Source organism: Macaca fascicularis, chromosome 13 (genome assembly GCF_037993035.2).
Source record: "Macaca fascicularis isolate 582-1 chromosome 13, T2T-MFA8v1.1".
In the NCBI taxonomy this organism is placed as follows: domain Eukaryota; kingdom Metazoa; phylum Chordata; class Mammalia; order Primates; family Cercopithecidae; genus Macaca; species Macaca fascicularis.
The window spans coordinates 113068314-113091613 of NC_088387.1; the positions used below are offsets into that span (position 1 = coordinate 113068314).

Genomic DNA, 23300 nt, shown 5'->3' on the forward strand with positions numbered 1-23300 from the left:
TTAAATTTAGACAGCCACATGTGGGTAATCACTGTCATATCGGAAATTGTTGGGAAAACTCCCTGCCAGAACAGAAAACTGCCCTCTTTATGCAGAGAGCAAGCTCAGACTAAAGAAAGAGGTGGACCACTCCAGTCTGGGAGGTCATCAAAGATTTATTCAGGGGGAACTTACATGTGAGGCAGTCCAGGGTGGCAGCAAGACAAGGCAGATCTTGCAATGCATGCTGTCTATTCTCTTACACCATGCAAATAAAAGGGAAAGGGGGAAAAAGTCACTGTGGTGTGTCAAACCTCCTGGCTGTTTTCCTAATCTATTTACTTTCTACTTAAAGGGACTGGTTGAGTTCCCTATAATCTGGTCAGCATTCCTAAATAGGGCTGTTTCAGGGGGAAGCAGTTATCTTGTTCCACCGGTTGCTCTATCCTACAACTCACATTGTGGCCACATACCCAGAATACATTTTCACAACAGCAATCTTACTAGATCCTGTATATATATGTATCTGCATCCAGGAGAGAAATAAGATAATAGTTAGAAGTCACGTGAATCAGATAAAGCCACAATAACCCCTACAAGGCACAAAACATTGCTGATCACCAATCATCTCTTCAAAACATACAATGTTGAATATTCTCTTGATGTACCATTTGTATAATTTTAAATAACAAAAACATAGATAATTTTTTGTATAATATAGCGAATAACATAGAGAAAAAGCACTATTGGAGTATAATAAATGAAACCACTTATTGGCAAAGCTAATATTATTAGACTAAAGAGAATTTTTGGAAAGATACACTTTAAATAATGATGGAAAGGTTGGAAATAACCGCCAGGAATATTCAATGTGGATCCACTCTGATGTAAAATTGACTTTCAAATGTTCCAGTGGAAAAAGCCAAATCTGAAATATAAGAAATCCATATGACTAAAGTATCTTTGGGTGTCTATGGCCACCTCCAGAGTGGAGGGGGTGGCCTCCCTATGGTTAGAGTGCAATGCAGACGCCTCAGTGTTCACGAAAGGGTGCTCTGCTGCTTACATATCTGGTAAAGGGAGCATGCGGCTCTCCCTTCAGTTACAATATTGGTTATCTGACCCTCAGCTACATGTTAGAGACTCAACTTATGAACTGTCTGAACATAGCTCATTTCAAAACTCCAGCTGAGACAAATGTCATTTTCCAAGGATCCTGTTCCTTAAGGTTCCCTGAGTTTCAGCCCTGTGTCAAGATGAGTCTCTAGAAAACTTGGACCCAACTTGTATTCCCTTGGCACCCTCATCGCAGAAGAAAAACTTCACAGCATGGCTCAGCTTCACAAGAAACAGTCACGAGTAGAACTTTTGGGCCTTTCTTGTGAGACTGGGGGGACATTGTCCGGCATGCTACTCACTAAATCCACCCTCTTGAGAAGTTGCTCACAGACATGAGAGCCAGAAAACGATTGTTTCATGATGGACTGGAGTGTTTCATTTTCTAAGACAATGAAAAATATATAACCAGTGTGTTTCCCTCTTTGTCTTCATCCCCAAGAAACTCAGAGCCACTTACGTGCTTATTTGCAGATTTTCTCAGTCCAAGATTTCTTTTTTCTTCTTCTTTTTTCTTGTTTTAACAAGGCCCCCCCTTTTTTTTTTTCACTCCAACATCTGGAGAAAACACATTTAAGGAAATGTTACCAATAGTTACAGGAATTGATAACTTTGAAATAGACGTACTTCCTTATAGAGCAAAAAAATAATCAGAGTAGATAGAATCTTTTAAATCAGTTTTACACAGAGAATACCAAAAAATTTAATCATAAAAATGATCTCATTTAAGAAGATTCAGTTTATGTCCTTTCCTAGGGTCAACCAAATGACTAATGTCAAATTCCCAAAGCACATAGATACAATAACATTTCCTCACAAAAGAATGACCTAGGATTTCAATGTTCAAATTTTCAAATTTTCCACTTTTTGAAAAAACTGTGTTTTATTTTAGATTCAGGAGCCCATGTGCATGTTTGTTACATGGGTATATTGTGTCATGGTGGGATTGGGCCTCTTGTATACTCATCACCCAAGCAGTGAACATTGTACCCAATAGGTAATTTTTCAACCCTCACCCCCCACAACCCTCCCCTCTTTTGGAGTCCCCAGTGTCTCGTGTCTATTATTTCTATCTCTTTGTCCCTGTGTACCCAGTGGTTCACTCTCATTTTTAAGTGAGAACATGAGGTATTCGATTTTCTATTTCTGAGTTAGTTCACTTAAGATAATGGCCTCCAGCTCCATCCATGTTGCTGCAAAGGACATGATGTCATTCCTTTTTATGGCTGCACAGTATCCCATGGTTTATATATACCACATTTTCTTTATCCAGTCAACCATTGATGGATACATAGGTTGGTTCCATGGCTTTGCTATTGTGAATGGTGCTGTGATGAATATACATGTGCAGATGTTGTTTTTATATAATGATTTCTTTTCCTTTGGGTAGGTACCCAGTAATAGGATTAATAGGATTGCTGGGTCAAATGGTAGTTTTATTTCTAGTTCTTTGAAAAATATCCATATTCTTTTCCATAGAGAATGAACTAATTTACATTCCCACCAACAGTGTATAAATGTCCCCTCTTCTCTACATCCACACCAACATCTGTTGTTTCTTGACTGTTCAATAATGGCCATTCTGACTGGAGTAAGATGATATTTCATTATGGTTTTAATTTGCATTTCTCTGGTGATTAGTGACGTTGAGCATTTTTTCATGTGTTGTTTTAAGCCCAAGATTTCTTTTTTAATCGTTTTAATTTAATTTTTTTTATTTCAATAGGCTTTTGGGGAACAGGGTGTTTGGTTACATGGATAAGTTCTATAGTGGTGATTTCTGAGATTTTGGTGCACCCCTCACCCGAGCAGGGTACACTTTTACCCCTCACCCCCCTCCCACCCTTCTCCCCGAGTCCCCAAATTCCATCATATCATTCTTATGCTTTTGCATTCTCATAGCTTAGCTCCCACTTCTAAGTGGTGTCTGCCACCACTCCCAGTTAATTTTTGTATTTTTAGTAGGGACGGGATTTCACCATGTTGACCAGGCTGGTCTTGAACTTATGACTTCAGGTGATTCACCCACCTCGGCCTCCCAAAGTGCTGGGATTACAGCCGTAAGCCACCACGCCCAGCCCAAAAAGATTTTTATAGGATTAAAAGGACCATCAAGTTTATGATGTTTCTACATAAAGTTATATTCTGATATCTTTGCTGAATAGCATTCAAATATTGCCAGATGGGTTGGTATCGCTGGCATTCTTAAAGTGCTGCCATGCCTCTGTTATGCACTTTGTATGATAATGATCTGTTAGCATCTAACTTTGAGCTCCTTAAGGGAAGGGCTATGTCTTATTTCATTTTCCCATTAGTGGTCCATAGCACGGTATTTTTTGCCCACTAAATAAAAAATGGATTTTCAGGAAGATTATTTTCCTCATTTGTCACTTTAATCAATATTCTATTTATGTTGAAATACAGTACTGGTTGTTTTATTGCTGTTGTTATTCTGCCCTTAATAAAAATGGGAAACAATGTTATAAAGAATCAAAAACAGAATAATTAAATTCCTTTCCCTAGCTACTTACCTTTCTGCCCCCAATCTCTGATTTTTCAAGCTTTCCTTATGGATAATTTCTTCTTAAAAAATCATTACTGTGTATCTACCTCGGAACTTGTCCAGATCCTCAATTTTATTTAGTTTGGAGTTTTAAATTTTTGTTTTTTAAGATACCTGTACAAATTATTCCAATAACTTTTGAATATTTATCTTCATCTTTCATGTTGAAAACTTTCATTCAATGTAGTGAACAAGAATTTATTGATCACTGAGGGCACTGTTCTATTAGAGGTCAAATAAAATTTACGTAAGTCTTTCTCACTCAGCTGTGTGAAAATCCCCATGTTTTCCCTCGTATGTTGGAACTCAAAAACTACTAACTTACTTGCAGAAATGGAAAGGGTAAAAGGAGGGTGTGGCTGACTGTAAAGATGGCCACAAGAATCCTGCCCATCCCTACGCATGCATGCTTCTCCTTCTACCAAGAGGTGCAGTGCGTTTCCCCTCCCTTGAAATTGGACTAACCTGTGATATTTTGATCAATGAAGTGACACTGTACTAGTTCTAAGCCAAGGGTGTAAAAAGCCTGGCAGCCTTCTACTTTCTTTCTCTTGGATCCCTGAACCGCAATGTGAGGAAGCCAGGCTACCCTGTTGGAGAGAGAGGCCGCATGGAGGAACGCTGAGATGCCCCAGCCAACAGGCAATGCCATGGTCCCAGATATATGAGTCAGGTCATCTGGCATCCTCTAGCCTTAATTCAGCCCAGCTGCCACCATGTGGATCAGAGAGAAAACATTCCACTGAGACTTCCCCCAACTGAAGATCTACAGAATGGTTAAGTCCATATGTTTGGGGATAGTTTGTTACACAGCTTTGGAAAACTGATACAAAGGAGGTGTGGTGGTTAAATCATATGTGTCAATGTGACTGGGTTAAAGGATGCTCAGATGGCAGGCAAAACATTGTTTCTGGGTGAGTCTGTGAGGGTATTTCCAGAAGAGATCAGTATTTCCAGAAGAGATCAGTAGACCCAGTAAAAAACCTCCTCTCTCACCAATTGGGCTGGCATCATCCACTCCATTAAGGGCCCAAATAGAAGAAAAAGGCAGAGGAAGGGTGAAATCTCTCTCCTTCCTGAGCCAGGACATCCATTTTCTCCTGCCCTCAGACATTGGCACTCCTGGTTCGGAGGCCTTTGGACTCAGACACACTGGCCTCCCTGGGTCTCCAGCTTGAGGGCAGATCATGGGACTTCTTGGCCTTCATAGTCACATGAACCAATTCCCATAATAAATCTCCTCTAGTATATCTCTATGTATTCCATTGATTCTGTTACTCTGGAGAACCCTCATTAATCTAGAGGGAAAAGGGAAACCCTTTCCCTGTGCTTAGCATCTATATTCCTTGTCTGCATATGCTACAATGCTAGTTTCTATTCTCCCTATCTATCAAAATTCTACCCGTCTTTAGAAACTACACAAAGATCCAAGCATAGAAGATTGGTTTTTTCCAGATTATTTCCTCCCCCAGGACTGAGGCACAGTATCTTCAAGATGGGCCTGGAACTTATTGTTCCAGAAGTGGCCCATGCGCTAGGAAGTAAGAAAGCATGCACACACACACACAAATTACAGGGATATTCAAGGGGATCTCACGGGTCACATCTGTTACACTATTGCCACCAAAATTAAAAAGTATAGTAATGAATTATAAATAATACAGGAATTAATGAGTTTAGACCAAAAATAAATACATATGAAGCAAAAGGAGGAAGAAGGAAAAAAGAGAGAAGGATATATTGATAGATGATAGACAGGTAGGTAGACAGACATATAGATAGATAGATAGATAGATAGACAGATAGATAGATAGATAGATAGATAGATAGATAGATAGATAGATATAGAGGAGAAGAAGGGAGGGCTCTTGCTTATCCCAAAATGCCAAAGCCAAATGGAAAATATGATGGGAGTGTTGGAGTTGGAAAATCCTAATTTTGTAACCATCATGTTAAATGTTGGCTCCAGCAATTAACAGCTGCTAAGTGTAAGGGAAATATTGATGAGAAGCAGGATATTCGTAAGTTCTTAATGTGCCAGTCTCTAATAAAACTCATTATTAGTTACAAGGGAGAAAAATAAATCATAATTATAGACTGGAAAGATCAGACAACACCTTAACCAGATGATCAAAATGAGCATTGCTTACGAAGGACAGGTGGATATCACGTGCTACCAGATGTGATACCCTGAAAAGAACACAACCCTGCCTGTACCGTCTTCTGGTCAAGAACACATAACCCCAGTGTAACCACAAAAGAACAGCAGATAAGCACAAATAAATACTGTTATCAAGGTAAAAAGAAAAAAAATAGTGGGAACTAAAACCATAGTCTCCAAAAGCATTAATGCCATAAAGGGCAAAGAAAGGTTGTGGTTTCAAGGAGGCTAAAGAGTCTCAATAACAAATGCAATATTTGACCTGGATCCTGTACTGGGAAAAATGCCTTAAAAAATGCTACTAGATCAAAGGAAAAAATTGGAAAATGGATTGTAGATTGATAGATTAGAGAAATGCATTATGTATCAACATAATTTATGAAGTTGATAACTGTACTGTGGTTACTTAAGAAAAAAATCCTAATCTTAAAAAATATACACTGAAGTATTTAGTGGTAACGGGCTATAATGTATGTAACTTACCCTTAAATAATTTTTTTAAAGTGTGTGTAAAATAAATAAATAAATAAAGAGCAAGCACCAGTGATAAAGCGAATGAGGTAAAATGTCAACAACAGGTGAATCCAAATCTGGATAAAGGGTATACAAACGTTCCTTATACTATTTCTATTTTCGTAATGATTTTAAGGCTGAAATTATTTTCAAACAAAAGTTAAGAAGTTCTACCATTCTAAGATATAGACCATGAAACTGTTTAATTCTCAGACCTAAATCATCTCTCCTCTCTAAATCCCATGGCACTTTACCGTTTTGTTTGTTTTCGTTTAATTATCACACACAGCTTTGTATTGTTAGTTGTCGCAGGTTGTTTGGGGTGTAGAAGTCTGGATTTTGGCTTCTTGGTTTCATAGGAAGTCCCCCGCATGCTCTTTGTAACTCTCTCATGTCCCTTGTAGAATGCTGGCATAGGGTAGGCGCTCTAATGGGGTGTGGAAAGCTCTGGATACCAAGATTTGGCTTGAAGTCTTTGCTCTGCCGCTCAATTGCTCCGTGAGCGTGGCAAATTAACATAAGACTCTGTGCCTCAGTTTTCCTGTTTGTTAAACTGGAGTTTTCCTGCTTGTTAAACAGTAGGTGGCTTTTCCTGTTCTAAAATCAGTGGTTCAGTATTTGTGTGGTTATGTTTCAGCAGTTTAATGTTCTAGATGAAAATGTAAACAACTTTGGATTAGTCAACAATTTTGAGATTTTTTTTTTTTAAGACAGAGTCTAGCTCTGTTGCCCAGGCTGGAATGCAACGGCACCATCCCGGCTTGCTGCAACCTCCACCTCCCTGGTTCAAGTAAGTCTCCTGCCTCAGCCTCCTGAGTAGCTGGGATTACAGGCGTGTACCACCACACCTGGCTAATTTTTGTATTTTTAGCAGAAATAGGGTTTCACCATGTTGGCCAGGCTGGTCTCAAACTCCTGACCTCAGGTGATCTGTCCACCTTGGCCTCCCAAAATGCTAGGATTACAGGCTTGAGCCACTGCGCCCAGCCAATTTTGAGATTTTTAATGTGTGTATACGTGTCGATTGATATGATAACAGGTTGCAGCTATTAAAAGTGATTCAACAGCCATTGCAGTACATCGAGTTCCATAGAGACTGTGCCAGGAGCCCATGAGAGCTGGACAAGCACGGGGCAAGGCTGTGCCTCACCAAGGAAACATAACTAACCATGGGCAAAGGTGATCCTAAAAAGCTGAGAGGCAAAATGTCATCATAGGCATCCTTTGTGCAAACTGGCCAGGAGGAGCACAAGAAACAGCACCCAGATGGTTCCGTCAGCTTCTCAGAGCCTTCTAAGAAGTGCTCAGGGAAGTGGAAGACCATGTCAGCTAAAGAGAAAGCAAAATTTGAGGACACGGCACAGGCAGACCAGGCCTGTGAAATGAAAGAGAAATGAAACCTACATCTCTCCCAAAGAAGAAATAAAAAAGAAGCTCAAGGATCCCAATGCATTCAAGAGGCCTCCTTCCGCCTTTTTCTTGTTCTGCACCCCAACATTAAAGGAGAACATCCTGGTATGTCCATTGGTGATGCTGCAAAGAAACAGAGAGGTGTGGAATAACAGTGCTGCTGGTGACAGGCAGCCTTGTAAAAAGAAGACTGCAAAGCTGAAGGAAAAATACAAAAAGGACATTGCTTACTGCTGCATACCCAGCTAGAGGAAAACCGGATGCAGCAGAAAAAAAAAAAGAGTCATCACAACCGAAAAAAGCAAAGAAGGAAGAGGAGGAAGATGAAAAGGATGATGATGATGAGGAAGATGAAGAAGAAGATGATGGCTAAGTTGGTTTTAGGGCAGTTTTTCCTCGTCTATAAAGCATTCAACCACCCCGCACATAATTCACTCCTTTTAAAGAAAAAAACTCTGAAATATAAGGCTGTGTAAGATACGTTTTTAAACTGTACAGTGTCTTTTTTTGTACAGTTACATTACCAAATATGTCTTTAAATAACCCTGTTCTGGTGCTATTTTCAATAGCCACTAACCTTGCCTGGTACAGTATGGGGATTGTAAATTGACATGGAAATGTAAAGCAGGTTCTTGTTGGTGTACAGCACAAATTAGTTATATACAGGAATGGTAGCTTTTTCATTTTCAGTTGTCCTTGATGCAGCTTATAGGAAATAATTGTTGTTCTGTTAGCATTGTTGTTCTGAATACCACTCTATAACTGCAGAAAAAAGTTGTAACTATTTGGTTGACATTCCAAATGCTTCTAAGTAAATACAAGTCATTTTTTTAATTTAGAAAAACAATAATTTGGGGGCAGGGGGTCCAAGAGTCTTAGAAGTGACATTTTGCACACATTTGTTGAACATTCATAGATCCTTTCCTTGTTTCATTTGACGACATTTTTCTGTACCATAGATGTCATGATAATGACTTTGGATGGAGGCACAGAGAAAGCTGAGACCCGGGACCCCAGACGCTTGGGTTGTCTTTTTCAGCAGTTAAGTTGGTTTTATATCAGTCTATCCACACTCTGCCAGTTTCCCTTGTGGCTCGTGAAATACATTTGCAAGATACTTGGTGAAGGTAATTAAGTGTGCCCAGGGTTCCTAGTAGTTTAAAGTTCATTTAATAATTCTTCACTTCTTATGTCTTACCTTATTTTTGCCACTAATGATTTTGAACAAAGGCCTATAGAGTTTCAATCTTCTTTCTCCCTCCCCTTCAGGGCTAAAAATTGTTGAAATATAGTGAGAGAGTAGTCAAAATTGTGTTTTCAGATTGAAGCTATAAGAAGAAGTCTGGTTCAAATACACATTTTGTTACCGAAATATGAAAATAATGGGGGATTGGTGTGGTGGTTCACACCTATAATCCCAGTGCTTTGGGAGGCCCAGACAGGAGGGTAACTTGAGGCCAGAAGTTCAGACCAGCCTGGGCAACAGTAAGAGACCCCGTCTCTACAAAAAAAGAAAAAAAAAAAATTAAAAGCTTAGCCAGGCACTGTGGTGCCTACCTGTAGTCCCAGATACTCAGGATGCTGAGGCGGGAGGATCACTTGAGCCCACGAGTTTGAGGTTACAGTGAGCTATGATTTTACTACTTCATTTCAGCCTGGGCAACAGAGGAAGGGTAAAAAAAAGAAAAGAAAAAAGAAAAAAAATAAACAAAACAATGGACATAAAAGGAGTCCTTCTCTTTAATTGATTAAATTATCAAATTGTTCTCTTTTAATTTGATCATTATTAAAATAGTACTTATTTAATGTACTATCACATGAAAAATTTAAAAGATTTCAGCTGTTTTTGAAAAGATTTGACCCGCTGACGTAGGAATAAAATGTACCTTATGTTCTATTTATGATCTTTAGAAACATTTTAGATAATAAAAATTGTGTTGGAGCACCATGCTTCCCAATTGTCAAATCTTTCAGAGTGTGTATTAGAATGAAGTGAAAGTGGCATGTGTGTGGTGGTTAAACATGTGATAAATAAGGTTTGCAGTTCACAGAAACGCTGTTCGATATGTTTCTATAATCTCCTCAGTAAACATAAAGATATTCCACTCTTTGGAGGCCTGACATTCTTGTTCACTCTGATAGTACCAGTGATTAATACAGTATCTGATATTTTAGGAACTCAATAAATATTTTGTGAACAAATGAATCAGTGAATAATAACCGATACTTAAAGAAATCTTAATTTAATAAATTTTACATGCATTTAAAACTATTCTCCAACAACTGCATGAGCCATCTGGTTATACTGATGAGTTTATTTTATTTTTATTTTGTCATCTGTGCAAATTTTAAAGACCAAAGCTGTGTCACCTAAAATTTCTTATATTAGGACCATGAAAGCTAACTCTGCTTATCCATTCTGGTTGAATCAGGTTTGTTTTGTTCTCCAGATGGGGACACGCTAGTAAATTGGAATAGTCATGACCACAGAAGGAATCTTCTTCTTCTGCATAATTCTGCACCACTCTTGAGCCCTGGTCTCTCTCTACTGCATCACTGAGCTTTGCTTTGTATTGGTTGATTGAACGTATATCGGGAATAGTGGAGAACTTTCCATGATTGATCTTGTTGTTGTTTTCATTGTCATTTTTTATTTTTATTTTATTTATTTATTTTGAGACGAAGTCTTGCTGTGTCACCCAGGCTGTAGTGCAGTGGCGTGATCTCCACCCACTGCAAGCTCTGCCTCCCGGGTTCACGCCGTTCTCCTACCTCAGCCTCCCAAGTAGCAGAGACTACAGGCACCTGCCACCACGCCCGGCTAATCTTTTTGTATTTTTTTTTTTTTAGTAGAGACGGGGTTTCACTGCAACAGCTAGGATGGTCTCTATCTCCTGACCTCGTGATCCACCTGCCTCAGCCTCCCAAAGTGCTGGGATTACAGGCGTGAGCCACTGTGCCCGGCCTTCATTGCCATTTTTTAAAAGTTGATGAGAATTTTAGCTTGTGCCAAAGCTCTTATAGATATCAAAACAGCCATGGGGGAAAACATTGTTCAGAATTTCTACTTCGTTAGCAACAAGGAGTGATGGTTCATCTGGCTCTATCACTATTATTTCTAAATAGAACTCTACTTTTTGACTCTTGTGAATAGGACATCTGGGGAGGAAATGCTTGGTTTGTATATATAAAACCAAATATATTACCCCGGCCATCAAATGAGACCACTGACCAGGGTCAAAGATGTATTTTACTTACTACAGGAACACCATTGAAGGGGAGAAGCAATATTTTCTGAAATTTGTGTCCACATTATAACCCACTGCCTACATTTTCACAAGCAGTATTGGCTTTTTTCAAAAAACGAATGCGTTTTCAACATGTTGGTGAATTTGTAACTCAACCCTCCCTTTAAATAAAGCATATGTCTTCACTAGAAATGCAAGCTGTATTTCAACTTGGAAGCCCAGGGGCTTATTATGAGATTGTGTATATTTTTAAGTGAAGGTCAATTTTTTTTTTTTTTTACTAAGTTGTTTGCCTAACAAAATGTTTACACCCCAAACCTTGACAATATCTTTATTCAGAATAGGTTTATGTTTTCACATTTCAAATCGAACATTAGAAATACTACTGTAAGTTTGTCCAATTTATGCATTTAAGATAAATTTTTGTAAGAAAGCCTTGGCATAAATACAACTTAGGAAAAAGTAAACTTGGTTTAAAACTTAAATCTGAACATTGCTCATGTGTAACATGAAATATTTTAAATTATAAAAATGCATGTGTGTTTGTTTTTCTTTTCTAAGTAAACTAAGTCTTAACAAGTGCATAAATATTAATTTGGGAATAGGTATTTGGAAAGGTCTGATAGATGAAGTCATATTCTTTGATATCATGTTATGTGTAATGATATATAAAATTGACTTAGTGGACATTCTATTTAATTAGAACATGGTTTAAGTGGATACTTTAATATGTATAGACATTACTCTTGCTGATATTTATTTGGTGTTCTTTGTTATTCATGCTATTTTAACATAAGTTGTGACAAATTCTTCTTCTTTTTTTTTTAGATGGAGTTTCATTCTATTGCCCAGGCTAGAGTCCAGTGGTGTGATCTCAGCTCACTGCAACCTCCAACTCCTGGGTTCAAGCCATTCTCCTGCCTCAGCCTCCTGAGTAGCTGCGATTACAGGCATATGCCATCACATTTGGCTAATTTTTAGTAGACGGGGTTTCACCATGTTGGCTAGGCTGGTCTTGAACTCCTGACCTCAAGTAATTCACCCACCTTGGCCTCCCAAAGTGCTGGGATTACAGGCATGAGCCACCACGCCCGGCTGACAAATTCTTCTTCAGTATAGTGAAATTCACTATTTCAGCAAAACCTGCTCAGCAGGTTACAAGAAGTGCTTGCTTTTTACTTTGGAAATATTCACCATTTAGAGTTAGTGAAGATGGTATGAGTTTGGCACTGATATTGTGAAAATCAGAAACATGAGGTAGATCTCGTATTTCTTAATGTTCTCACTTACATTTCATAAGTGATTGATTGAGGAGTTACATAAACTGTAACGTGCAGTGGGCTAGTTGATGGGAACAGTCTTTGCACAGACATTTGGATGTGTTCTGGGTGCTTGTTCACATTTGTTTATTGTTTCTTTTATTGTACAAACCCCTTTCTCATAACTTAAACTTTTTAAGTGTACGAAACATATTTCATTGTTATTTCATTTTGTTACTCTTATTCATTGCAGGAATTTCTTTTTTTTTTTTTTTTGAGACGGAGTCTCGCTCTGTCGCCCAGGCTGGAGTGCAGTGGCCGGATCTCAGCTCACTGCAAGCTCCGCCTCCTGGGTTCACGCCATTCTCCTGCCTCAGCCTCCCGAGCAGCTGGGACTACAGGCACCCGCCACCTCGCCCGGCTAGTTTTTTTTGTATTTTTTTAGTAGAGACGGGGTTTCACCGTGTTAGCCAGGATGGTCTCGATCTCCTGACCTCGTGATCCGCCCGTCTCGGCCTCCCAAAGTGCTGGGATTACAGGCTTGAGCCACCGCGCCCGGCCCATTGCAGGAATTTTCAATGAGGAGAATGTATATATTTTTGTGAACAATTTAATGAAAAATATCTAGAGAAAATAATAGCAAATCAGGAGAAGGTTGGAAGATAAAGTCGAGAAAGTTATATAGAAGAAAAGACAAAGCTGGAAAATAGAGACAAAAATTAAGTTGGAGGATTAATCCAGAAAGTCCAATATCCTACAAATAAGAATTCCACAAAGAGAGAACAGTAAAAATGAAGAGAAGACAATTATCAAAGAAACACGAAAAACTTCCTGAACTGAAGGTCTTGTGTTTCTACATCCAAAGAGTCCACAAAATACCCAGCCCAATGAATAGCAAAGACCCACCCTAAGACAGATCACTACAATTTCAGAACATCAGTGATAAAAAAGAATATCTCTAGAGAGGGAAGAAAAATTAAAAACCAGGTCACATCTAAAGAATCAGGAATTAAAACGGCATTTCTTAATAGCATCATTGGAACTTATAAGAAAATGGAGCAATGCCTTCAAAATTCTAAGTGATAAAGGTTTTGGTCTGAAAATTCTAGACCCATCTTGGGCAGATATCACAGACTGGGGCACTCAGCACCCACTCTTCCATCCCCTTCCTAACAGCTTTCCTCTACTTTAGACACTAGAAAGAAAAAAACTGTATTTCCCAGGCTCCCTTGCAGCAGCAGCTTTGCATGTCACTGAGGTCCATCAGGTAAACTCACCCAGGAGAGATTTGGGCATTGGAGACAAGAAATGGTAACTACACAGAGGTAGCACATATTCTGGGGCATTGTGGCAAAGGCTCTGCTATCTGTGTTTCTCATCCTTTTTTCTTTTTATTATTGCCCCTCTGTGGAGCCTTTTTAGACATATTTTCCTTTACCCCATCCATGAAATCTGAATATCATAGATATATTGTTTACCTATTTATGTACTATGTAAATATCTATTACCCCCAATCTCCTAAAACCAATTTTCACTGCCATTGAGAATGCATGTACTATCTGGTCCCTAGAGTTAAGCACCAAACAGCAGGTGGCGGGGGCTGTGGGATTACTATTAGAGCAGTCCTACGGCGGAACTGGGTGTTGTTCCTGGTTGTGTAACATCCAGGTGTCCCATTATGGCAGAGGAGTGAAAGGAATCCCTCCATCACACCAAAGGAAAATCCTAGGCTGCAGGCTTGCTTTGGGGCTTAAGAGTAGCCAGGACAGAATGAAGCAGAAGAACACAGGGGGCCAGGATACCCAGAAAAACACAGAACTAATAGGTCACTCTGTGCACATGGCCATGTTGATAGGAGTTCTAGAGTTCTGTGGTAGGATTTGGAAATGAATTCGATAGTTATGTAGAAAACTGAGTGATGAAGGAAAGGCAACTGTTAGCTCCAGGAAAAACACAAAGTTGTAGAGGAATGAAAACATAATCATAATATACTATGTGGCTCCTCTCCGAAAAATATTTATGAGTTCATAAAAATGGAAACACCAAATATTTGTTTAGCCCAAAGTAGTAATATAATTATATTGGGAGAATCAGGTTGAAGGGAGAATGGGAAAATACTTCTATTCTCATCATCCACAGTTAGGTTGTCAATGTACAATGTTTAAAATGGAAAAGTCCTGAAGGAGCACTATAAACATCTTCCCCCCCAACCCCAGAAAATGTGAAGGCCAATTCATATAGAAATAGTTAAAAGAGATGAAAATGTTGGCCGGGTACAGTGGCTTATGCCTGTAATCCCAGCATTTTGGGAGACAGAGGCGGATCACTTGAGGTCAGGAGTTCAAGACCAGCCTGGCCAACACGGTGAAACTCCGTCTCTACTAAAAAAAAAAAAAAAAAAAAAAAAAAAATTAGCCGGGTGTGATGGCGGGTGCCTGTAATCCCAGCTACTTGGGAGGCTGAGGCAGGAGAACAGCTTGAACCTGGGAGGCTGAGGTTGCAGTGAGCCGAGATCGCGCCAGTGCACTCCAGCCTGGGCGACAGAGTGAGACTCTGCCTCAAAAAAGAAAAAAAAAAAAAAAGAGTTCATAGTGTTAACTATAGGAAGCAAAATTTAGGAGAAAACATAGAACAGGGACTTCTCTTTTTTGTTAAAATCTTATAGTGTTATTTGCCTTTTAAAATTGTTTAATACAAATAAAGTGAAATCCAAAAAATAAAAACAAGAGAAAAATGTCTGCCCTGTTCTAAAACTTCTTAATTGCTTCTTTTTTTCATTTCCTTCTTTGACAGTTTTTGTCTGTGATTACTTTTTCTTCATAAAAGACCTTGGCTATACCATATGTATATTACTTATGAGTCTTCACCTAGATGAAGCTCTTAAAACTGAACACTGTGCTACACGAATTCCCTTTACTTCCAAATTCTCTTCCTGGTCCAAATACTCTATCACTTGCATGGTGTATCTAGCCAATGCTGGCTCTCAAACGCAGGATCTCAAAGCTAGCAGGTTTCTGAAATTTGTAAAAACCATAGCTACTCAGAAAGATACAAGAATATTTACATCTTTATTACACATATTCAGTAAGAACCTTGGACATTTGATTTTTATTTTATTTACATAATAAAATGGATATAGTAATGTTAGTTGTCATAGTTATTAGTACTGATGTAATGTTAGTGAATTTAATTAACATTTTAACATACAGAAAGGATTGTGGATTATTTGTAAATTGGAAAGACACAGTAAAACCTTGTTAATTTATTATGGCATATGAATCAGCATATACCAATTATTTTTGTATTTGCTTAATTATAATGAAGTTCTTAATAGAATACGATATATTAAGGGCCCAGGGCAATAGTTCTTAAACTTCAGCGGGTACTTAGGAATTACCCATGAACACTAATAAAATGCAGATTCTAGGGCTCTGACGTAGAAAACGCTGATTCTTTATGTGTTGACTATTGCTCAGGAATCTGGACTTTAAATAAGCATACTGAGTGATTCTAATAAAGATGATCCTGGGACCCCACTGAGACACACTGTCTTGTTGAGTTGTATCAGACATACTTGAGTTGATTTTGTCTTTTGATTTATTTCTCAATGACACTCAGGCAACTCCAAAGGGAGCAATTTTAAGTGCTCTCTTAAATAAGTATCTAGGGACCAGTAGTGGAATATATTTCACACAAAGAGGAATAGAGTGGCTTTATGCAATAAAACCAAGTTCCTGGCTCCTGTCCTATAATAATGTAGGATCATTTTACTGGTTACCAGCTGGACGCCAACCAAAAAGAGATAAATATTTGTGGATTTGGAGATGGTATTTAGAGAAATACTGTGCAGAAGGATGAAATCTAATGGTGCCTGGCATTTTCAAAATAATCAATCAGAGTAATAATTTTAAATGTGCCACAAAGTAATATGATACTGCAAATTATAAATTATGCATTCATTTGCCTAGTTCTTATCCATGAAATTTTTATATGAATTACTGTTTGTCCTTTTAAAATCCCTTTCCTACTGTGTAGGTTGTAAAGACTCAGAAGAGATACTAACAGTTAAAAGCAAAATATCTAACCACAGTATATTCCAGCATTTAAGAAGAAAAAGTTCAAAACTAGTTGTTGCCCAATTTATTTCTGTAAGTGCAAAATTCTGTTAATGCTTTCAGGTGAGGTAGGCCAGGAATTTATTAAATTACTTAATGTACTCTTTATACCCTAAATTTTAGCCCTCAGTGGTTTTTTTCCCTCAATCTGGAGGAATAAGCTGACTAAAGCAACAACTTGTGTTTTTTGTTTGTTTGTTAGATTTTGTTTTAACTTATGGGATACATGTACAGGACATGCAGGTTTGTTACATAGGTAAATGTGTGCCATGGTGGTTTGCTGCACCTATCAACCCATCACCTAGGTATTAAGGCCAGCAGGCGTTAGCTATTTATCCTGATGCTCCCCCCTCCCACCCCCCAACCCCCAACAGGCTCAAGTGTGTGCTGTTCCCCTCCCTGTGTCCATGTAACAACTTGTTTTTAATCTACCCTTCTATCTAGCATATGGTACTTATGATGATAAATGTAACCATATGCTGTAAGACATAATGGTGATGATGATGATGAAGGTGCTGGTGCTGCTGATGAAGGTGATGATGGCTAATATTTATTGAGCACTTACAATATGACAAGCATTAAGTGTATTAAGTTATTTGAACACCACAACAAATCATTATTACTTCCATTTTATAGATGACAAGATTGAGGCCCGAGGAGGTTAAGTAAATTTCCCCAAATCAAATAAGTAGGCCTCAAACTTAAGGCAGTCTCATTCCAGTGCTCTTCTTTATCTGTTGTTTTATATTAACATAACCCTCACCACCCAGTGCCTCAACAAAGCTAAGGACAAAATTTCAGATGAAGTATCTAATAAAGGACCCTCCTTTCGTGTTTATTTCCACCTGACCTACATCTTCACTTTGGAAGTGGTAACCCATTATTTGTAAATTTAATAATAAATTGATTTAAGCTTCCTTGGGAACAGTATCTCTTTCATGATAGGTTTTCCTTTAAACTTAATGTTTTGTGATTTTAATAACAACTGTCTTGTGACATACAGTATTTTAGGCCTACATCAAAATGTACACACAAAAAAATCTAAATAAGAGGGAATAACTATCTGATTTCAAATGGAAAATAAATTAAGATATAATTTGATGAGATCGAAACTAGACTATTATCTGATTATAAGGTCATTCCTTAGCAGGTACCTCATGTTTATCCAGAGTCACCCATCCTGGAGAGCAAGTTCTTTGGCAAGAGAACAAGGTTAGATGTGGTAACCCCAGACATTATGGAAAGAGATGACTCTCATTTCTAATTTTTCACTGGCTGGAACCCTGACATTAGTTAGGACACTGGTATTGTAACCTGTGGACCAAAACCCAGCATCTATAAAATGACAATAAGGGAGAAAGGGTTTAGACATAAAATAACACACAACAAAACATGCAGTTTGACACATTTACTTACAAAGGGGGAATTCTGCTGAAAGTGATAGGCTTCTGGGGACTATGCAAAACTCTTCAGCAGGCTGGAGAATAACTTACAGCTTTCTCTTTGTCACAGAGCTGGCAGCAGAAGAGGGTGGGTGTAACTCCTCCCCTAGTAGCCAGACTACACTGTTGAGAAGAACAGTGATATGTCAACATGTATCAGAAAGGCAACTCTTCTTACAATTATAGATAAACAGAAAGAACCTGGAATATTAGGTGAACTGGGAAAATGAGACCTTCTTCCCCAGTGCAGCGCCCCAAGCAGATGCAATAAATGCTGCTAGTAGTGGCAGTGCTTATGATGAAATCTGGGGAGGCTACAGCAATTTATATTTAAGATGTTTCATAATTTGGACACGAAAACTATTATGCAGACATGAAAGAGATTGAACTTTATTTTTCTGTACGTAGGGATCAGGGGTTGCAGGTTGCATGCTCATGTTGTAATAAATAAGCATGAAAGGGGTGTTCTTTGTATTGAGATTTGACTCATTCACATAAAGATAAAAACGCCAAATAAAGCTATGAGGAAAATAGAATGCTTCCCCAAGATGCACAGATTTAAAACAGAAATCTTTGCAGGCCACTGAGAAATAATAGGCATTTTTAAGAAGAATGATTGATTAGAGACGTAATAAATTCGAGGTAGTTCTGGAACCTGTGAAGTAATTAGAAAGCAATGCTATTCCCAAACTGATGAGTAATCATTAGTTTCATTTGCATCTTTTAGCCTAATTTAAACCTAGACTGTGGTCTCACAGAGAAAGTACCAAAAATTCTTGGGAATCATATAATTTTAGAGGAACAGGGGACCATTGAAATCATTTATTTTAAAAATCTCTTAACATTCTCAATGAAATTGAAGATAAGTGATTTGTTTGCTGGTACAGTCCACGTCAGTGGTGAAGCCAGAACACAGTGGAGCCAGGACTTCTCCTACTGTGTTTGCTACCTCTTGTTTAGCCTAGTTAGATCTTAAAAGGGTGACATTCTAGTTCCATTTTCCAGTCTCAGGCTAGGGTTAGCTTGTAAGTGCTTAAAGATGCCCCTCTGGTTAACTTGGGTGTTATTATGTGTATGGTTCAATGTTCTTCATCTATCAAAATTATTCCAGGGTAAAGGAGCATAGAATAGGCAAAATAATTGCCTGAGAGCTCAAATTCCATGGCACATACTATTTTTTACAAAACAAGAGCAGCTTGGCAGATTCTTCATTTCTTCTCAGTGGTTTCTTCAAAGCTAAAAATAAGTTGGGAAGGAAAAATGTCATTTTAGCAATCTTTAATGATCACAGCGATTTTGGGAGGCAAGGACAATGAACCCAGGACAAGCACACTGCCGCACTGCCATCTTACCACACGTGGACACTGCCTGGTGCTCCTGCGCCTTTGTCTAAGTAACTCTTGTTAACAACGTGGCTGCTATACTGAAATCCCTTACTACTGGTTATTATTCCTCAGACTCATAGTACTAGTAACTTTAAAAATAATTGAGTCTATGATTAAGTTCATGCTCATAGCCACAACACTCCTATGAGGTAGGATGAACAGTTACCATTATTCACATGTAACAATGGGAAACTTAAGGCACACAGAAGTTGAGCCAATTTCTAAAGTTCACAGCTATCTGATGGAAAAGTTAGGGTTAAAATTCAGGTCTTTCAACTTCAAGCTAAACTTCTTTCTTATAGACATGTTCCTTTGATTTTAACATTAAAAAAAGAACCTTCCTTGGTACTTTTCTTGTAACATATGAATTTGTGAATATGACTGTTTCTTCTTTTGATTATAGGCATCATTTATCCTTTACATCACCTCACATAGTTCCTTGAACATAGTAAGCGGTTAATAAATGTTTTAACACAAGAATTGCTCTTTATAGGATGGATGTTATCCAAGGTAGGGCGGTGAGGCATTATATACAATTAGTTTAATTCTTTCTCTTTTGTCTCCACTGCAGAGCTTCTGGTATAATTAGCAGATACTGGTCAGGCTAATTGTATGGCCTGCATACAGTTTATGCAACCATCACTGAGTTATCAGCTTAAAATGCCAGCTTCAATTCTTCATTAAAAACATGAAGAGATAGTATTTTTAATATGAAACAAATGGTTTCCATTTTCAGAATTATACTAAATTTCTTGGATTAATATTATGTGTCAACTTGACTAGGCTAAAAGGTGCCCAGATAGAGCTGTTGAAACATTATTTCTCAATATGTATTTGAGCATGTTTCCAGGAGAGATCAGCATTAGAACTGGTAGACTAAGTAAAGAAGATTCTCTCACCCACGTACCCTGGCATCATTACATCTGTTGAGGGCCCAAATAGAACAAAAAGGTGGAGGAAGGGTGAATTCATTCTGTTTGAATTGGGACATCCATCATCTCCTGCCCTCGGATATCACTGCTCCTGGTTCTCAGGCTTTCGGGCATAAACTGAATTACACTGTTGGCTCCTGTGGTTCTCAGGCCTTTGGGCTTGGACTGGACCTACACTACTGGCTTTCCTGGGCCTTTAGTTTACAGATGGCAGATCGTGGGACTTCTCAGCCTTCATAATCTCAACCCAATCTCTTGTAATAAACTTCTCTCTCTCTCTCTCTCTATCATCTATTTATCTCTATCTATATCTATCTATTACATATCTATCTATCTATTATATCTAGAGTTCTCTAGAGAAACAAAACCATATCTATCTCCTATTGTTTTTGTTTCTCTGGAGAACTCTAATATAATCTTTCTTAAGTTTTATCATGCACCAAGCAATGTTCTGAGCTCTTCATATAAGCACACCTTTATAACCTCATAAACTTGGAGTTGGTGCTGTTATTATGCTCATTTTTACACGAGGAAATGGAGACTTAGAAAAGGTTAAATAACTTGCCCAAGGTCTTGCTGCTAATAAATGGAAGAGACTAGGTCCGTCTGATTCCAAAATCTAAGCTACTATTACTACTATACTATATTTTACCTATAGTTTTGTAACTCTGACACAGCAAAATTTTCCCAGATGGCTAAAATACTCCCTATTCTCTCTCTCTCTCTCTCTCTATATATATATATATATATAAAATTTATTTATTTATTCATATTTTTTTGAGACAGAGTCTCGCTCTTTCGCCCAGTCTGGAGTGCAGTGGTGTGATCATGGCTCACTGCAACCTCCTCCTTCTGGGTTCAAGCAATTCTCCTGCCTCAGCCTCCTGAGTAGCTGGGACTACAGATGCCTGCCACCATGCCTGTCTAATTTTTTTGTATTTTTAGTAGAGACGGGGTTTCACCATGTTGGCTGGTCTCGAACTCCTGATCTCAAGTGATCCACTGGCCTTGACCTCCCACAGTGCTGGGATTACAGGCGTGAGCCACCATGCCTGACTTATTTATTTTTTTGAGACAGGGTCTCACTCTGTCACCCAGGCTGGGGTGCAGTGGTGCGATCACAGATCACTGCAGCCTCAACCTCCCTGGGCTCAGGCCATCCTCCCACCTCAGCTTTCTGAGTAGCTGGGCCTATAGGTATGTGCCACCACACCCATCTAATTTTTGTAGTTTTTGTAGAAGTGGGGTTTCACCATGTTGCCAGGCTGGTCTGGAGCTCCTGGGCTCAGGTGATCCCCCTGCCTCAGCCTCCCAAAGTGCTGGGATTACAGGCATGAGCCACTGCACCCTACCATTCTAGATATTAAATAATTTCGTGTAGTTACTCCAAATACAGACTATGTTCTGTCATGTCTGACTAAAATAAAAATTTAGCTTAAGGAAACTCCTTTCTGCAGACATTATTTGTTCTAGCTCCGAGATTGTATCTCCATGCTGCTTACTTTAGGTTGCAATATGTTCCCAACACCCACCTTTCAAGTTTTTAAAATGGCATTTCAATTTTTTCTTCAGTTTGTATGCTCAGCCACCTGTGCGCTTCCTCTACTTCTCTAAAGTGAAGAAAAGGAAAAAAAAAAAAATAGTTTCTTTCCAATATAATGTTAGTAGAGAGGTCTGGATTTTTGGATTAATATACTGTAAGAAGCAGCTAATTGATTACAAATCCCACTGGAACACTCCCCCGGGGAATGAAGGTCCCGGTTTTTTTACTCTTCCTTTTATCTTCTATTCCGTTTCAGCTGAGAATCCACCAAACTAGGATTGAGTCAACCAGTGAAAGAATTCTAAGCAAGAAGGGATTGCACTGATGAGTTCCACTGCCTCTTTTTCAGAGAGACAAATGTAAGCCCACAGACTGATTACTAAAGCAGGTGTATTTTTATCTGTGCTGTCTTCTTATTCGAGACTCTAAGCTAGTCATCAAGCCAATGGTATAACTGATAGCTGACGGGAGTTTCTGGAATGGGTGTTAAGTGTGAGAGACATGAAGTGGTAAGGTCAGCTCTAAATGTATTTTTACTTGGATTCCAATCTACTGATCAGCTGTGTGCCCCTGGGCAAGTTACGTAACTTTTCTGTGACACAATTTCCTTTAAGGAGGGCGTATAATAGTATCTATTTCACACGGTTATTGTGAGGATTAAATGAGCTATTCTACCAAAAGTATTAAAGCTGTGGTTAAACTCTCATTAAACATTAGTTATTTCTACCAAAGTTAAACTGCCAAATCCTTGAGTCTTGATTTGTCCTCATAACTGCTGTGGCATTCCTCCTCTTTTAAAGTCTTCTGAACAGAAGTTGACGTTTGCATTTTAAAGGAGCTCAAATGGCTTACTTTTACGAAGTTTGGGGCAAATGGATCCTATATACACGAGACCCGCCAGGGCATGTAAACCTGGCGGACTTCAACAGTCTGGGGGTGACTGCGCTCAGGGGGTGAAGGGATGCTTAGAAACTGTCTTTCTCGGGAAGAAGATGAGGCCTTCAACGAGGGCGGCTGGCTACCAAAGAACTAAACTTTCACACAACAAAGCGGAGCCGGTCTCCCTGCGCCCGGGGGGCGTCGAATCCAGGCCCGGCTCTCACCACCCAAAGGCCCGGGTGCGGCTGGAGGGTGACGAAAGCGTCAGACCCCGGGGCCGCTCTCAGCTTTGGGCTTTCACCCGGCAGTCTCACAGACAAAGGGGCTTCTCAGCCAGGTCGCTGTTCTGGTTTGTCGTCCTCCCAGCCCCCACCTTGGTCCCCAACTTCCCCCGGCGCCGACTCGGCGGCGTCCCTCACATCGCCCCTTTGGCCGCCACCCCAGGCCCCTTTGTTGTCTGCCGTCTCTCCTAGAGAGGGGTGGGGGGCCGCGACATTCCAGGGAGGAGAAACCGAGAAGTGAGGGCAAAGACGCTCTTACATGCTCCCACCCGAGGAGCGCGCCCCACGACGCTCGCCAGCCGCCCTCCGTCGGCAGCCCCGGCCGCGCCTCAGCGCCCTCGCCCGGGTCCTCGGCACAGAGGAGGGGCGTGGCGCGGCCGGCGCTCTCTGATTGGCTGCGGGCGTCAGGGCGCCGCGCCGCGATTGGGTCGCGCAGCTGTCTGGAGCGAGAGCGCGCGAGGTGGGGAGGGGGCC

At 39.5% G+C, this 23300-nt stretch overlaps 1 long non-coding RNA gene across 1 annotated transcript; it reads right to left on the bottom strand.

Moving 5' to 3' along the window:
- Window positions 1-1513: 1513 nt before the first annotated feature.
- LOC123568432 (uncharacterized) lies at window positions 1514-23187 on the bottom strand. The gene is made up of 3 exons (XR_012422702.1): window positions 23086-23187; window positions 17781-17929; window positions 1514-1653 (listed from the first exon to the last, which is right to left on the bottom strand). It is a non-coding gene; the product is annotated as an uncharacterized lncRNA (long non-coding RNA).
- Window positions 23188-23300: the final 113 nt, after the last annotated feature.